The following is a 16158-nucleotide window of genomic DNA, read 5'->3' as shown; positions in this document are numbered from 1 at the left end:
TAGCAAATTTCTTCAGAGGGTGTTTTCCATTGCCATCCTCTTGGCTGAGAGAGTGTGACTTGCCCAAGGTCACCCAGGATTCAAACCCTGTTTTCCAGAGTCATAGTCCAGTGCTCAAACTGCCACACTATGCTGGCTCTCATAAAAATATATTACTTGAATGTAAATCACATTGACTTCAATGGGTTCACCATCCTGGTATTCCTGCTTAAGATCTCCTATGAAACATGGACTCTAAAATATTGGGTCCTGAAGTTCTGAAAGTTCCATTTTTGTCTGTTTTACCTTTGGTTTATTTTCGCGTTATTTCACGCTTGCAGGAACATCGTGTGAGAAACTTCCTGCATTTGCGGGTTTTTTGAAATTTAAATCTAGTTTAAATCCCATTTCTGAATGGGATTTTGCTAGTATAATAAGGTCCATACACACATTATTAAGCTACAGTTCTCAGCTCAAAAGCAATATAAAAATACATGTAAAACTACATATTTTTTGCTAAAATGCATACTATATGTTAAAACGGAACAACAAGTATATTTTGGTATGAAATGTGTATTTTAGGGGAGAAGCAGACCGACCCAAAGGAGCGGCTTCACGTCGTCCCTTTCAGAGCTGGTTCAGGGCCATGGTAACCTGATGCCACTGCCCCGATCTGGCACTTCGTTGGCTCTAAAAGAAACTGCAAAATGCCACTCCTTTTAGAGCTGGCAAAAAGATCCTTGCTGCAGTGGCAGCTGTTTTCGATGCATCTTTTGGTGTGCGTCATATAAATGCCAAGCCAAAGGAGCGCTGTAACGCTACCTGCCAGGCAGTTGGCGAGATGCTGGCATGGGGGCAGTGTCGGGGCGTGCATCATCCAAACATGCCCCCATGCCACCCCCACACTGGCACCTCAAGCTGGTCTGTGCAGCCCCTCGATTTAGGGTAAATGCATAAGACCTCATATTTTTTGAAAGATACATAAAGAAGTAATGCACACATACCAGGAATGGGAACTGTATGGCTATGACAGCCAGCAGCCCTAGCTGCTAATGTAATGAATGTAAAGAATGCTGGGAGTTGCAGCTGAACAAGTGCACAAGTTAATTTATGAACTTAAATACTTCTGGATCCTTAGAGGTTGCCTGCCATGCAGAGTTGGCCCATTTCATTTACACATGGGTGGGCCACGCCCAAGACAACTGCTTAAAACAACAAGAGATGACTGATCAGCCTATTTCTGGTTCAGTTCAATTTCACATGCATAGTGGTTTGAGTATTGGATTACAACTCTAGAGACCAGGATTCAATTCCCAGCTCGGCCATGAAACTTTGGACAGGTCACATGCTCTCAGCCTCAGGGGAAGGCAATGGCAAACCTCCTCTGTATAAATCTTGCCAAGAAAAATCCCACGATAGAATCACCATAAGTCAGAAATGACTTGAAGGCACACAACAACAAGGTCCGATGGAATTCAGTAGGGCTTACTTTTGAACAAACAGGTATAGGATCAGTGGTTCCCAAACTTTTGTCCTCTAAATGTTTTGAACTTCAGCTCCCAGTATTCTCAATTGTTGACCAAGCTGGCTGGGGATACTGGGAGATGAAGTCCACAACACCTGGAGGACCAGAGTTTGTGAACCACTGGATTACACTGTGTGGTACTACACTATACATATTTTGTTGGGAGTACATCTCATTGCAGTTAGTAGTTTTTTTAAAATAAATATGGATAAGATTAAGGTGTCTCATCAAAAGGGATTTACATATAATTTACATATAATATTCCATTGCCTCCAAAGAGTATCTGAAACAGGACATGTATTTTAAGCTTCTTTAAGCGTTAAGCTTCTTGTATAAAACCAGAGTCAACAATAGCCCAACAGTCTATTAAATACATGCTGGAAGGAATATGTGCTTTATATTATTCTGCTTGATTTCCATATAACAGATGGGGGCTGGACCTTAAGGAGAATATATCATGGGGTTTTCTTGGCATGATTTGGTCAGAGGAGGTTTGCCATTGCCTTCCTCTAAGGCTGTGTCACATAGTGGTTTGAGTGTTGGTGCGATTCCCTGCTCAGCCATGAAACCCATTGGGTGACTTTAGGCCAGTCACTCTCTCTCAGCCTCAGGGGAAGGCAAAGGCAAATTTCCTCCGAACAAATCTGGCCAAGAAAACTCCATGATAGGGTTACCTTGAGATCACCATAAGTCAAAAATGCTTGAAGGCACACAACAACAAAACATCAAGTAAAACCCATATCCAGTTGAGGGCTGCTGTTACTACATAGCAGAACTGGCAAAGTTTCTGATGCACAATGCACAACAGGAGCAATGCACAACTGGACCAATGCAAATTGATCCTGATGCACACCACATTGGTCCTGAAGTGTGTTGCATTGGTCCTGATGTGCATCAAGCACCAGTGCATTGGCCATTCTTGCTGGTGTCCAATAATGCATCTTTACAATTTAGTAACTGGGTTTCTTAGTGCCTCTGTTACTTAGCTAGCTATATGGAAAGTTACATTACATAAAATGTCATACAATGGACTCTTGGTATCTGCTGTGGTTTGGTTCCAGGACCTCCCATGGATACCCAAATCTGTGGATACTCAAGTCCCATTAAATACAATGGCATAGTAAAATAGTGTTCCTTATATAAAATGGCAAAATCCAAGGTTTGCTTTTGGGAATTTATATATTTTAAAAATATGTTTCAAGCTGCAGATGCTTGAATTTATGGATAAAATAATCCATGGAAAAGGAGTCTGGCTGTGTATAGGATTTTGGTGGGGAATTGTGTGGCTCTCTAGATACTGTGACTCCCAGCAGGCCCAACTGGGATAGCTAATGTGAGGAATGCTGGGAGTTGCAGTTCAACAACATCTGATGGGCATCATAGTTCCCTGCTCTATGAGATTGAAATAAGTGGGTAACAGTTGGAAGACCTTAAATGCTTTGGCCATTGAGGAATTGTGTAAGGTTGCTAAATGATCCCAAAGTAATGAGTATTCTGACCTACTATTAGCAGCTGTTACATTAACGTCACACTCTTACAACACTGTTATTGCATTATAGTAGCTGAGGGTCAAGGCTCAATTGAAAGCACAGAAAGCCTGACTGTCACACTGGTAGCATAGGTTTGGCAAGCTGTCAGTTGTTTCCTTGTGCTGGAGTAAAGGCCAGAAATAACTTAGGACCTCCTCTTTACCTCAGTTTTAGAATCTTGTGTGCCAAAGTGAAAGAGTCTAACTATCCAAGCTTTTCAAAGAGAGGAAAACCCCTGGCAATGGTCAGAATCTTTAAGCCTTGAAAATCTCAAGAGGTGAACATCCCGTGCTTCCAAGATGGCTGTGAGGAACACACACCAATACAAAGCTTCAACTACAGTTATATCCATACTTAGACATACATTTTTCAGTGATGTTTTGTTGTTGTTGTTTGCAGCATGAAAACCAAACAAACATTGAATGACTATGTTTGCCAAGGAGAGTGTTTGCTTTGGGGTATCTTCTATACAAAGCAGGAAATGATTACTGAGTAACTGACTCCGAAAGTTAATTTACAGTCAAATGTTTCTCCACTTCCTTACAGTTCTACTTACTTGACCTTCTACATCCAGGTTTAATTCTGTTGGATTAAAATAATACAGTGGGCCCTCCACATTCACTGGAGTTAGAGGCACAGGACCTCCGTGAAAATGGAAAAAATGTAACTTAAAAACACTATTTTTTAAACCTGACTGAACACCTCTCTAGGTCCTTCAGTGCAACTCTGAGCAACGTCTGCTGGAGATTGACCATAGCAGGGGTAGGCAACCCTTTTGAGCCGGGGGCCGGGTTGCTGCCCTTCAGATAACTGGGGGGCCGAAACCAAAAAAATAAATAAATAATTTTTTTTTAAAAAATTAAATAAATAAATAAACTGGGACAAATGTAGGACAAAAATTTCAAATGGAGGACACTTTTTAAACAAAAATGGAGGACACACTAAAAATTTGCTGATTTTTAAAAAAATGTTAATATAAATGCATGTTTCGGAGGCTTCTATAGACAATTGCCCCCCTTACCTGCTGCTTGCCCCCCCTTGCCCGCCTCCTCCTGATAGGCCAAAGGCCCCACACCCTCATGCGAGAGGCCAAAGGCTCCGGCGGCAATCGGCGGCAGGACCGGACTGGGGCCGGTCCCAAGGCCTTGCCAGGCCGCATCCGGCCCACGGGCCGCAGGTTGCCTACCCCTGGACCATAGAATCATGTTGGAGGATCTACAAATGCCCAGAGAAGTATTCTCTCTAGGAATCTCTCTAGGTCCATTTGAGAGACTATGGTAGTAAAAGCAAAAAGAGCACCTACAACTTCATTAGCTGACTAGAAAAGGGAAAAGGATTCTCTTTTACATATATCTACTGAAGGTGCAGGAGTCCTTTTTATACTTCTGCTATCTAGAAAAAATACTCTTGTTTTTATGTCCAGTTGGACTCACATGGAGATACACATTGTTCAGTTGTGTCTGAAGAAGCACTGGGACTGTTGACAAACTTGTCTTTGTGTGCTAGTAGTGATCCCTGTCTGTGGGTCCAGATAAGCACTGTAGTGCCTCCGTTATGTTATCCAGGAGTATCTCTACATCTGCACGAGCTTCTTTTACATGTACATCTTCCTTCCTTCTCCAAGGGTGAATACATTTGGTAATCCTTTGGGGAAGCAAAGGCTATCTTGTACGATAGCCTAAAGCCTTGTTACAGGATTGCATTCCTTGCCCCATTGGAGTGAAACATATTTTACTGCTAGTTGATCCCAAAAGCACTGATTCATGGCAAAATGAAGAGCAGTTCGCGCACCAGAACACCAATGCCATTGCCATTACTGACTCCAAGGCAGGGGTAAGGGGAGTCTTCCTCCTTGGAGGTCTTTAAACAGAGGCTGGATGGCCATCTTCGGGGATGCTTTGACTGAGAGTTCCTGCATGGCAGGAGGTTGGAATGGATGGCCCTTGAGATCTCTTCCAATTCTATGATTCTATGATCCAGCTGTTGTTGGATGACAGCTCCTAGCATTCTTCTCCATTGGCTACACTAAGGTTTCTGGGACTTAATTCAAGAACATATGGAGGGCCCCATAATCCCCCCTCCTGATCTAAGGAAAGAAGAATTTCCTGCATTAGAACTCCTTTTTTTCCTCCAGGGAAAGTTTGCAATTCCAATTATTGATTCATTTATCTCCTTCTTTAAGACCCCAGTGGGAACGATGCAGCATTACATACATCAGATTCAATTAATCTTCTAACAATTATGTGAGTGATGGGAGAAGCAGAAATATTTAATTGCTTCTGTCATACTTTATAGTCTCATAACAAGCAACGCTAATAAAACATTTATTTGACAAAGCTCAGAACTGTGTTTTCAAACTACTGATGGGTGCATCCTCCTCTCTTTTTATAAGCAGTCTTTTACTACGGATGCTTTCAGATGATAATGACAATGCTTCATTAGTGCAATTCTCCCAGCTATCTGTACCATTTTACAGGCTATTCAATGGACATTGGACATGGAGGATTCTGGGAGCTAGAAACTCCCAAGAGTAACATATCCAAGATCTTTTCCACTCTACACAATGTCTTGCATCCTGTTCAGCAATTCCGATGTTGTAAATCTGCCATACATATACAGAAGGGAAGATGCACAATCCACTGAATGCACAGGGGCTTTTTTCATTTGTTATTAATTTCATTTGTTATTTAACCTGGCTGTAAATACAGTCGGCCCTCAGTAGCCACAGATTCTGCATCTACAGTTTCTATTACCTATGGCTTGAAACTATTTCCCTCTCCTCAAAATACATACCAAGAATAAACCTTGATTTTGCCATTTTATAAAAGGATATCATTTTACTACACCTTTGTATATAATGGGACTTGCACATCCATGTATTTTGCTATTGGAAGTCCTGAAACCAAACCACAGTGGATACCAAGGGCCCTCAGTATTATTTCCATTATTGCTATTATATTCCACAACATTTCTACTGTTTGATGCATTTGTGATGGTCGTTTTAAAAAATATATATTATATATATTAAATGGGTCAGGTAAGTTTGATCTACAGCACTGTAATTCTCTTACAGCTGTTATGACACCACAACAGCCAAAAGATTTCTCCAAACCTATCTTTTAAACCACATAAGACTCTATACAACAGCTGGCTGTCACCGTATTCCCAGCTACAGGAACAGGGCCACTCTGTACTATCTTGGAAATGGCTGTATGGAGGAGAGGCTGCAGCGTTTAAAAAGTAGGCCTGGGGTTGCAGAAAAGAAACTCTTGGCTCATTATGTCTTAAATGTGATATATCCCACAGATCTTCACTGCAGATCTGGTTTTTGTTACTGGAGAATGGAATGGCTGCCCAGTGGTTTTGGAAACGCGAGTGGTAGGAGACTTCAATCTGGCATCACTGTAGGACAGTGCTTCTCAATTATTTTCTGTCATGCCCCCCCTAGGAAGAAGAAAACATTTTGCGCCCCCCGCGCGACTGTAAATAGTATCATTTGTCTATAAAATTGTTATAAGTACACCTCTGCATAACAGAGCCTTGCGCCCCCCTTTACGGAGCCTCGCGCCCCCCCTGAGGGGCCCGCCCCACTATTTGAGAAAGGCTGCTGTAGGATAACCTCTGTTGCTGTAGAAATTTGTCATGCTTCTGAGTTACACGGAATCATCCACAAGATGAATCAAGAGCTACAGCCATACAATTACTTCACAGTTATGAAAGCTGCATACTACTAATGCAAGCATTTGCTATTCAATTTTAGGAGCCATTATGCTGAAGGAGAACATGTAACAGCATGCAAGATTCTGAGCATAGAAAAACCCTTTGCAGCAGTGCTGGGACCTGAACCAGCACTCACCCTGACATAGTATGCGTACCTTGTGTCTCCTGTGGTCCACAAGAGTCTTGCCTGTTTGAGAAAGATGAGACAAAGATAAGTAGAGGGTGAAGAAAGGCATCCAAAGGGTCAGAATAAAAAGAACCCTATGTCTGTATTTATATATGCAGCCAACATAGTGTGGTTTGAGTGTTGGATTAGGACTCTGGAAGACCAGGGTGTGAATCCCTGCTCAGCAATGGAAACCCATTGGGTGGCCTTGAGCAAGTCACATTCTCCCAGCATTAGAGAAAGGCAATAGTAAATCCTCTGACTAAATCTTACTGGGGAAAAAAATCTCACAGTGGGCTCACCCGAAGTTAGAGCTGATGTGAAGGCACATAACTTGTCCCTATATTCTTAAGATGGCAAGGATGAACTCCCTTGTGCGATTGCCTATGCAAGCTTTCTTTCTGTATTAGCTGATGCCTTTGCGAGGACCTTGGAATCCTGGGTGATTTTAATGAGCGTTTTCTAATTTGTTTTTCTTTCCTATGGTCTTCAAGTAAAACACTCAACATAAAGGATTTCAAAATTTTCCTTTAGAGGGAGCTCTTGTTCAACTAAGGACCAAACCAGCCAGATTTGACATGCAAAAACATGTGCGTCTAGTAGGTAAGAGAATATGACAACCAATTACTATTGGCGTTATGCTGTTACGGCTTTCAAGGAACCCAGTCAATGGTTGCTGCATCCTGTTAGCTTTGCTCACATACTAGCAATGATGGTCTGTCAAACAGAATAACACTCAGTTTAGTTCTTTTTAGAAGTATCTTCATGAGCATTAATAAAAAACTTATACTTTTACATGGTTTTTATTACAGAGGTTTTCCATGTTTTGGGGAACAATGATGGATTTTGAACTTCATGTTTTTGAACTTCAGCAGGAAATTAGAAAATTTGAAACTGCCAGCCAGTGATTAGTAGTGGGAGTATATTCCAGATCCAAAAGAATGGAAAATGCAACCCTGTTTTCTTCTGTTTGGTTTCTCAATGGACAATGGGAAGGAGAAGGAGAGACAGGAAGGAAACAGAGCACCTTTGCGAGTAAAGAACACCTTTGCAAGTAAAGAAACAGAGTTGCGAGTAACTGAAATAAAGATGTTGATAGAATGGACTTTCATAGGGGTTTATCAGACAGGGTCTTTGCAGCTCAGATCTGGAGCATCTGCGGATCAGGCAATTCACATTCACGTGATAATGAGAATGTATTTTCATACCTGGTTGCTTTAAATGTGAGCCCCTTCCATGGGGCTTCCATGGGACTTCCGAATTGAATCCTTATTGGCTCCTCATTTTGGCGAGTGCGTTAAATAAGAGGATTGACGTGATTCGCATTGAGGCTCAGTTTGAACTCACTGCAAATTGGTCGGGTGTGGAATCCCAATTTTCTTGTGCTCCTGAACACCATCGCAAGACCTCCAGGTTGCAAATCTCCGATGATGCCCTGCTGCAATTTGCCCCATTTGCTTCTGGTGGCCCTTTTGCTTTCAGGGGCTGGGAGCGATCATCGCTCCATTGGAGCTCTCTCTCTCCTTCCCTCTCCGTCCCCACGGTACCTTCTCCAGAGGGGCCTGGCCCGCCAGCGCTCTCTCCCTCCCTGCCTCTCTCTCTTTCTCTCTCTTTCTCTCTCTCTCTCTCTCACACACACACACAAATTCAGCTGGAGGGAGAGATGGAACTCTCAGAATTCCATAGCACTGAGCCAGGACAGTTAAACTGGAGTTAAACTGGATTATCTCCCCAGTGTGGATGCAACCTAAGAGAAGGCAACTGCTACAAAGGAAAGGAGAGATGTAGATGGAATAGATGAGGAGAATGACAAGAGGATGGATGTAGATGTGGATGAAATGGATGGGGTCTCTGACACGGATTACCCTTTGAATTTGGCTGCCAGGGATGAGAAAATAGAAGGGAGGAATAAAGGGGAAGCTGTCATTTCCATGAAAGTGGAGGGGAAATAGGTGTCATTCCCGTGAAAGTGGAGGGGAAATAGAAGGGAGGAAGCCAGGCTCCCTTCTTAACCCCGGAAGTGCAAAGGCTCAGGATGCCTTCAGGGCCCCACTGGGCATGCGCAAGGGTCCCAATTAGAATCGTTGAGTCCTCCATAGTATGCACCGGTGTGGAAATACAATTTGCACTCACTCCACTTTGCCTGAATCCGCATCACATGACTTCCTTCGATTCGATTCCCCCTCAGTTCGGAAGGGCAACGGAACAGCAACCAGGTATGAAAATACATTCTCGTTATCACGTGAATGTGAATCGCCCGATCCACAGACGCCCCAGATCTGAGCTGCAAAGACTCCATCTGATAAACGCCATAGACTTCAGCTACTTCCTCAGAGGCAGGTGCAGAAGTAAGCTCAAGTCTATGAAAGCTCATGCTACCAACTACTTTTTTCAGTGCTACAACATCCCTTTGCATACTGATTTTCTAGACTAACACAGCTATATCTTTGAAGCCTATATAGGGTTGTTGTCAAGGTCTCAAGGTGGCTAAAGCTGGGTAAGAAGAAGTTAATTTAAACAATAAAGAAGGAAACTCACTGGGTGACCTTGGGAAAATCATCCTCTCTCAGTCTGACAGGAGGGCAAAGACAAACCCATTCTAAACAAATCTTGCCAAGAAAACCAAGTGATAGGTTTGCCATAGGGTCACCAAAGTCAGAAACATCTTGAAGGTACACAACAAGAACAGCAAAAGTAGAAAATTGTGTGTCCCATTCAGCAACTGATTCAATGCATCTACTCTGTTTGAGACCAGCATTTGGATTTTGGTTTGAATGCAATAGTATACATATTTACTGTATGGATTTTCCAAATAAACACAATTTGGGGGTTCTTTCAAAATCAGGCCAAGATATTAGATGAACCAGTTGTCATATGTTGGCCTTGTGGTTTGGAAACAAACAATCTCACATTTCATATTCCAGTAATGTGTACCCACCAGGACCTACATTTAAAAATGCAGCTGCTGAACTTGCAATTATATTTTCCAGTGTCAAGATGTTGCCAATTATATAATTGTAATGTAGTGGGACAAACAATCAGTGGGGCCGAAGCTCAGGGTGGCAGTACCACCTTGGCAAGGTAGCTACACTTGCTATTGGTGTTTTCCACAAACTGTTGATATTCTTGCTATAGTCTTGCTATAAATTTTGCTGGCATATAGTGAGATCTACATAGTGCTATGCCTCCAACTTACTTTCCTCCCATTGCCAAGATGGTCAGCTATAGCATCTATGGAAGTTAGGCATGCAGTGTCCTTATTCACACACCAGTGTACCCCACTTAACAAAGGCTTTGAAAGAGTAAGGGGCTAAACAAACCGCCCCTAAGGGATAGTCTGCAGCCACCCCTTTCAGTGCTGGATCGGGGCTGTGGCAACTCCATGCTGCAGCCCCGATCTGGCCTTTCCACAAAAAGTGGTGGGAAAGGCACCATAGCCTCTGGCACCATGGGCTTTTGGCACTCCTTTGGTTCTGTGTCATCTGGACACAGTGCCAGAGGAGTGCTGTGATGCTGCCGGTTGTATGGTGGGGCATGCAGTGTCACACTGGCATGGGGGCGGAGTCAAGGCATGCGTCATGTGGATACCATGCCCCCACTCCACCCTGATGCTGCCCTTTGATGCCGGTCTGTCAAGGCTGTAACTCCTTTTTAAAAATCTCAGCTCTTTCTTCATTTTCTATTTAGCTAGAAAGTTTTTTTTTTTTAGCAGTATTCGTTTAGTAGGGATGCAGTGGCTTTGTGGTTAAGATGCCAATTGTAATGATCATAAGGCTGGAAGGCTGGCAATCTGACACCTAATGCCGCATGATGGGGTGAGCCCCTGTCACTAGTCCCAGCTTCTGCTAACTTAGCAGTTCGAAAATATGTAAAAGTGAAAGTAAATAAATAGGTACCACTTCGGTGGGAAGGTAACAGTGTTCTGTGTGCTCTGACCTTTAGTCATGTTGGCCACATGACCACAGAGCTGTCTTCGGACAAAGCTGGCTCTCCGGCTTAATAACAGAGATAAGCACTGCTCTTTACAGTTGGTTATAACTAGACATTCATGTCAAGGGAAAATCTTTACTTTTACCTATATTGGTTTCGGTGCCAGGTCTCAGCAGCACATCTGTGGTAGACAATGTAATACACAAAGCTTGAGCTGCGAAAAAACAATACTCTACTCTACTCGACCCAACTGTAGCCATGTGTGTCTGCCTACATCGGTTACGATCACCAGAAGCTTTCCAATTTTGTGGTATGTGTGTATACCCCTCTATGACCCTAAATGTATCCTATGCAGCAGCCATGAGCCTTGAAGTGTCAGGTCATGTAGCCAAGAGCTTCAAGACGTTTTATTCAGTCAATGACCAGCAAGAGGAGTTGCGGTAAGGGGACAATTAACACTTCCAGATCAGGAAGGCTAAGTGATTGATCAACAGGAGGTTTGGCACTCAAGCTGGAGAGTGCCCATTTACAACCACCATTTTCATCTCAAGGACCTCTATGTTGAGTGACCATTCCTCATATAAATTTGGTCTTTTCATGTATGATACTTGGTCTTTGCCAAGCTTTGCTAGCTTGAATTTCAGGCTGATGCTACACCATTCTGAATTCTGCTAATCCCTTCTCGCTGCCGTTTCCCCAAACATTTCAAGCAGCTGAGTCTCATGACCAACCATCACATTGAACCAGCAGGAACAACCACATCTTTGGTAATTATCACCATTAGTGGAGCCTTTGAATCTATTCCAGCGCTCATCTCTTTATTCCTTAGCTCTTGTATATGTGTGTGTGTGTGTGTGTGTGTGTGTGTGTGTGTGTGTGTGTATGTGCACTGGTGTACATTTTCCCCTTAATAAAATGCAGGTCATAAAGAGAATTCTGGCTCTGCAATCCTTGCCTCTATATCTTGATATACAGGTAGGACGATCCCAGGGCTACTTCTAACTCAGTCCATGTAATATCCCCCTGATTCATAGTTATAGTTAGGCAAAGTAAACAGGAGCCTCCTCCAAAACCCCTTATTGATGTGTGTACCTCAAAAATGGGAGAACAGAGAAGCCTGCCTCATCAGCTACCCCAAACATGTTAAAAACAAAAACACAGATCTGTATGTTTAGGCACCAAATTGGAAACTGTAAGAAAATGGGCTGGTGAACAAAAAAGTCACCCTTGGAAACAGTTTGGAAGCAGCTATCAAGTGATCATCAGATTATGCAAGCCTTATCTGACCTAATTGTTTCTTTTCTCATATGCATATTGTTAATTCTGAATGTAAAATTTGCTAATGCATGTTGAACTGCTTGTCTTTTTTGTAGTGTGGGAATCTATCTTTATTTTTTTCCATGTTATTTTTGTTTCTGATACCAAATTTCCTGTTAAAAAAGTAACGCCCAGAGACACATCTACTTTCTTAATTGAGGTGTATCTGTATCTGAAACACTCTGCACATGCCATTGGTTAAGTTCCCCACACCAACTCCCTTCTTCTGTGTGAGAATAAACAGTCTGTGAAATGGAACAACATTACAACATTAAACAAAAAATGTCATCCTTAGATGTATGCATACATTCATTTCTGCATCTTTTATGTAAACATTGATTAATCAAGCCATTATACCAATATATTGCTTTATTTCTTGGTAGTAGTAAATTAAGGCTTTATAGTGAGACACATAGGAAAAGCCAATCTAAACATTAAAGCCCTTTTGGAACCAAGTAGGGTTATCCTTGTCCACCTAGCACAATCCGCCAAGATATCAACTTTCTTTTTCAAAAAAGAAAACACACTTAAATCTTGTTTGAGTCCTTCCTTCTGAGTTCAAAATGCTCAGTTCAAATCATAACCATCTTCACCTCAGGAGAGAATCCAAATCTTAAGTCTAGCACTATCCTTATTGTGAATGAAGGATAGTGAAGAGAATAGCTGGCAAGGTAAGATAAAATTGTAACAAGTAGTCACTCCCTAAATGGAATGAGAAAAGAAGTTTAATGGATGTTAGGTTGTATGATAATGGCCATTTCCCAGAACAATTTGGTTTCAGGCACCCTGTCATTGCTTGACCCTTCTGCCTATTTGACACATGTGTTCAATTTGTAGTAGAAAAATGAAGGTGTAAAATGAGTTGTCTTACTGAAATAACAGATGTGTGTATGTGCAGATATATTGATTCAGATAGGGAAGGCCAAGGGTGGGTAACCTATGGGCTCCAGATGGTGCTGGGCAACAGTTTTCATCATTCTGGCCACTGGCCATGCTGGCTAGAATGACAGAATATGGCATCTAACATGGTCTGAAGGGCTCCAGGTTGCACATCCCTGTGGAAGACAAATGGTCTTTCTTTGCAGAGAGAACCTCATTCACATGCACAACCATTCCCACTAAAGCACTGATTTAGCATGAGAGAGTTAAGCACATTGTTGAACATGGGTGCACTGAGACTTAAAAGTACATCACTCTGATAGCCCGAAACAACAAGTATTACTATAGTCATTTTTCCTTGTGTTTTGTTTCTCAGTACAAGGATTTATGCTCAGCATCTGTGCCACATGAATACAGTCATCTGGAAACTGCAGAACTACCGTTTTGTTTTTTTTAAGGGGGGGGGGTTAAATTCAAAACCAGCCAGGGTGTTTGCTTTCCCATATCTCTCCACAAGAGATGTTTTTAGCATCAAAGCTTCACTCATAAACTAGTTGTCAACTGCACTCAAGGGAACCCACCTGAAGATATAATCATTAATTGCTGGTATTCCTATCCAAGGACAGACAGAGAGCCAGACGTAAAGTAGGAGAAGGTTTGCCAAAAGACACAGTATCCATGAAACAGTTACCTGTAAATAAAGGGAGTAGGGGAGAGCAGAAACTTTGCCTAGCTTTCCAAGGGCAACTATTAACGTTTGCTTTTTGAAGGTATGCACACTAATATGTGCTTCTTAGATAATTTACCTATTGAATCATCTCAGTAATCCAGAATGAAGGCCATTCTTCCTCTTAAAGGAAAGCACCTTCCTCTACAACATGTAGTCTCAACTTTTTTAGCTCCCTCACACTGAACATGTGCTGCAAAGGGCCAGGCCCAATAGTATCTGGTGTGAATGCAACATGCCTCCTAAACATGCCTTGGGCTTATGCCACAGTGAGAGGTTCTGCGGCCATCACAGTGAGGCTTCCCAAGAGATATGTTAATGTAAAAGAGATTTTTTGAAGCCAGTTAGTCTGAGAACAATGTGTGGGAAATCTCTCTGTGTATATAAGTGTGAAGGAGGGCTAGATTGAAGGCTTAATGCTCCTAGACATCCAAAGAGTTATCTTTGAAGGAATGTTGCCATCAGGATGGAGGGGGAGGGAGTACCAGCCCACATTTTACCACACACACTCCTGTAACAGTTTGGAAATCCCATGCTCACAGAAGAAGTTGGAGTATGGCAACTACAACTGCTTTGACTAATGAGTTACCATAGGGCCCTTCAGAACTGTAATGGCACAAATATCAGTTTTCCTGTCAGGTCAGTCTACGTTCTTGAAATAAAGTATAGAGCATCCCAAATCTCTGCTCCCCAAGGCTATGACCTTAAAAGTTAATTACTTTACTGTCTGGAAAACACTGCTTTTCCGCAGACATAGAAACAAGCAAGCAGGAATTGAGGCTTTTCTGAAAGCAGAAGGCCCTGAAAAACAAGCAGGTGATTCCCACAAGAAACTGCAGTATGTTGAATTACTAGCATTCCAGGATGGAAGATAAAATTGTTTCATAGAGGTAGAATTCTTATGCGTGGAGCAAGAAACTATTTTAAATGATGTCCTTTATTTTTCACCCCCATAACTATAACCTTGGCTATAACTGTTTTAACTTGATGCAGGTTTTGCCTTTCGCTTCCTTATTGAAACCAGAGCCTAGCAGGAAACTGTGTTTTCTTTTCTAATTATGATCATAATATTTTGAGTGTTCCTCTGTTGAATAAGATAAATCAGTTTCTACTTTGCTTCACACTGGAGAGCCAGCATGGTGTAGTGGTCTGAGCTTTGCAATATAACTCTGGATACCAGGGTTCAAATCCCTGCTCTGCCATAGAAACCCACTGGGTGACCTTGGGCAAATCACATTCTCTTAGTCTCAGAGGAGGGCAAAGGCGAACCCCCACTGAACAAATTTTGCCACGAAAAACCCTGTGACCTTGCCATAAGTCAGAAAAGACTTGAAGGCACATAACAACAACAACAATTTTGCTTCATTAAGCTCCAGGCTTTTGTAAATGATGCGTAACTCAGGAAGCCAATTCTATTTTAGCAAACAATGTCCACAGCAGAACAACTGGATAAACCTCATGGAGTACATCAAAGATCTTCACTTGGATTTTACCACCACCTCCCCATGGTGTTTTAGGGCTTACATTGTATAGCACATCTTTAACAATTGTCTGCAACATGGGAAATATATGTCTGTAGTAATACTATGCTAAAAACCTTACCAGATGAAAAATACTTCCTCAGTTTAAAATGTCACAGAGCTATAAAAATGTATGAAAATTAAAAATCCTAATATGAATATCATGGCTACATTCTGAGAAGAGATCCTGTCCTGTCTGCCTTTCCCTCTAAAGGGATATTTATGGAGAAACTGGAATTCCACATTGGTAGGACCTCAGCAGTGAAGGTGACAGCAGTGGGATCAGAAAGAGAAATGGGTCTGAAATAAGGCTACAGGGGTCCTTGCTTGGCTGAGGACCTTTTGTCATAGAGTCCCTTGAATATTTCAAAGGGCTTCCTCATTGCACATGAGTATGGGAGGAATGTCCAACCTTAAACCTCCTTAAACCTGCTGTCTATTACATTGTGAACTTTCTAATGCCTCGTGACCTTGTTTTTCTCCCATAGTCTCATTTCATGCTCTCTTTAACCTCTCATTGAATCCTTGAAACATTACATGAGAACTAGAATTCTGGTACTAAACTGAAGGAGTCATGAGGCTGTGCTTATATGAAGAAAGAGATTTCATGCCAGTGTTAAACCTAGCAAGGGGAAACCACTATGTCACTTTGAGCAAGTCACTCCTGAACAATCATTGAGGGCGCGCGCACACACATACCCTCAACCTTTTTTTCTATGCCGCCCACAGCTGGAATTCAGTATTGCTGTTACAGATTTGTAGCCTGAAGTTATGGATCTGCAACTGATTCAAATTTACAAAGCCTATATATTCACTGTTGTGGCACTACTGCCATAGTCGTATAAGTCCTCTTATCCTCCTTTACT

The sequence above is a fragment of the Sceloporus occidentalis genome, unplaced genomic scaffold, assembly GCF_023333645.1.
Source record: "Sceloporus occidentalis isolate IW3139 unplaced genomic scaffold, rSceOcc1.0.p SCAF_3, whole genome shotgun sequence".
In the NCBI taxonomy this organism is placed as follows: domain Eukaryota; kingdom Metazoa; phylum Chordata; class Lepidosauria; order Squamata; family Phrynosomatidae; genus Sceloporus; species Sceloporus occidentalis.
This window is presented reverse-complemented; position numbering follows the sequence as displayed.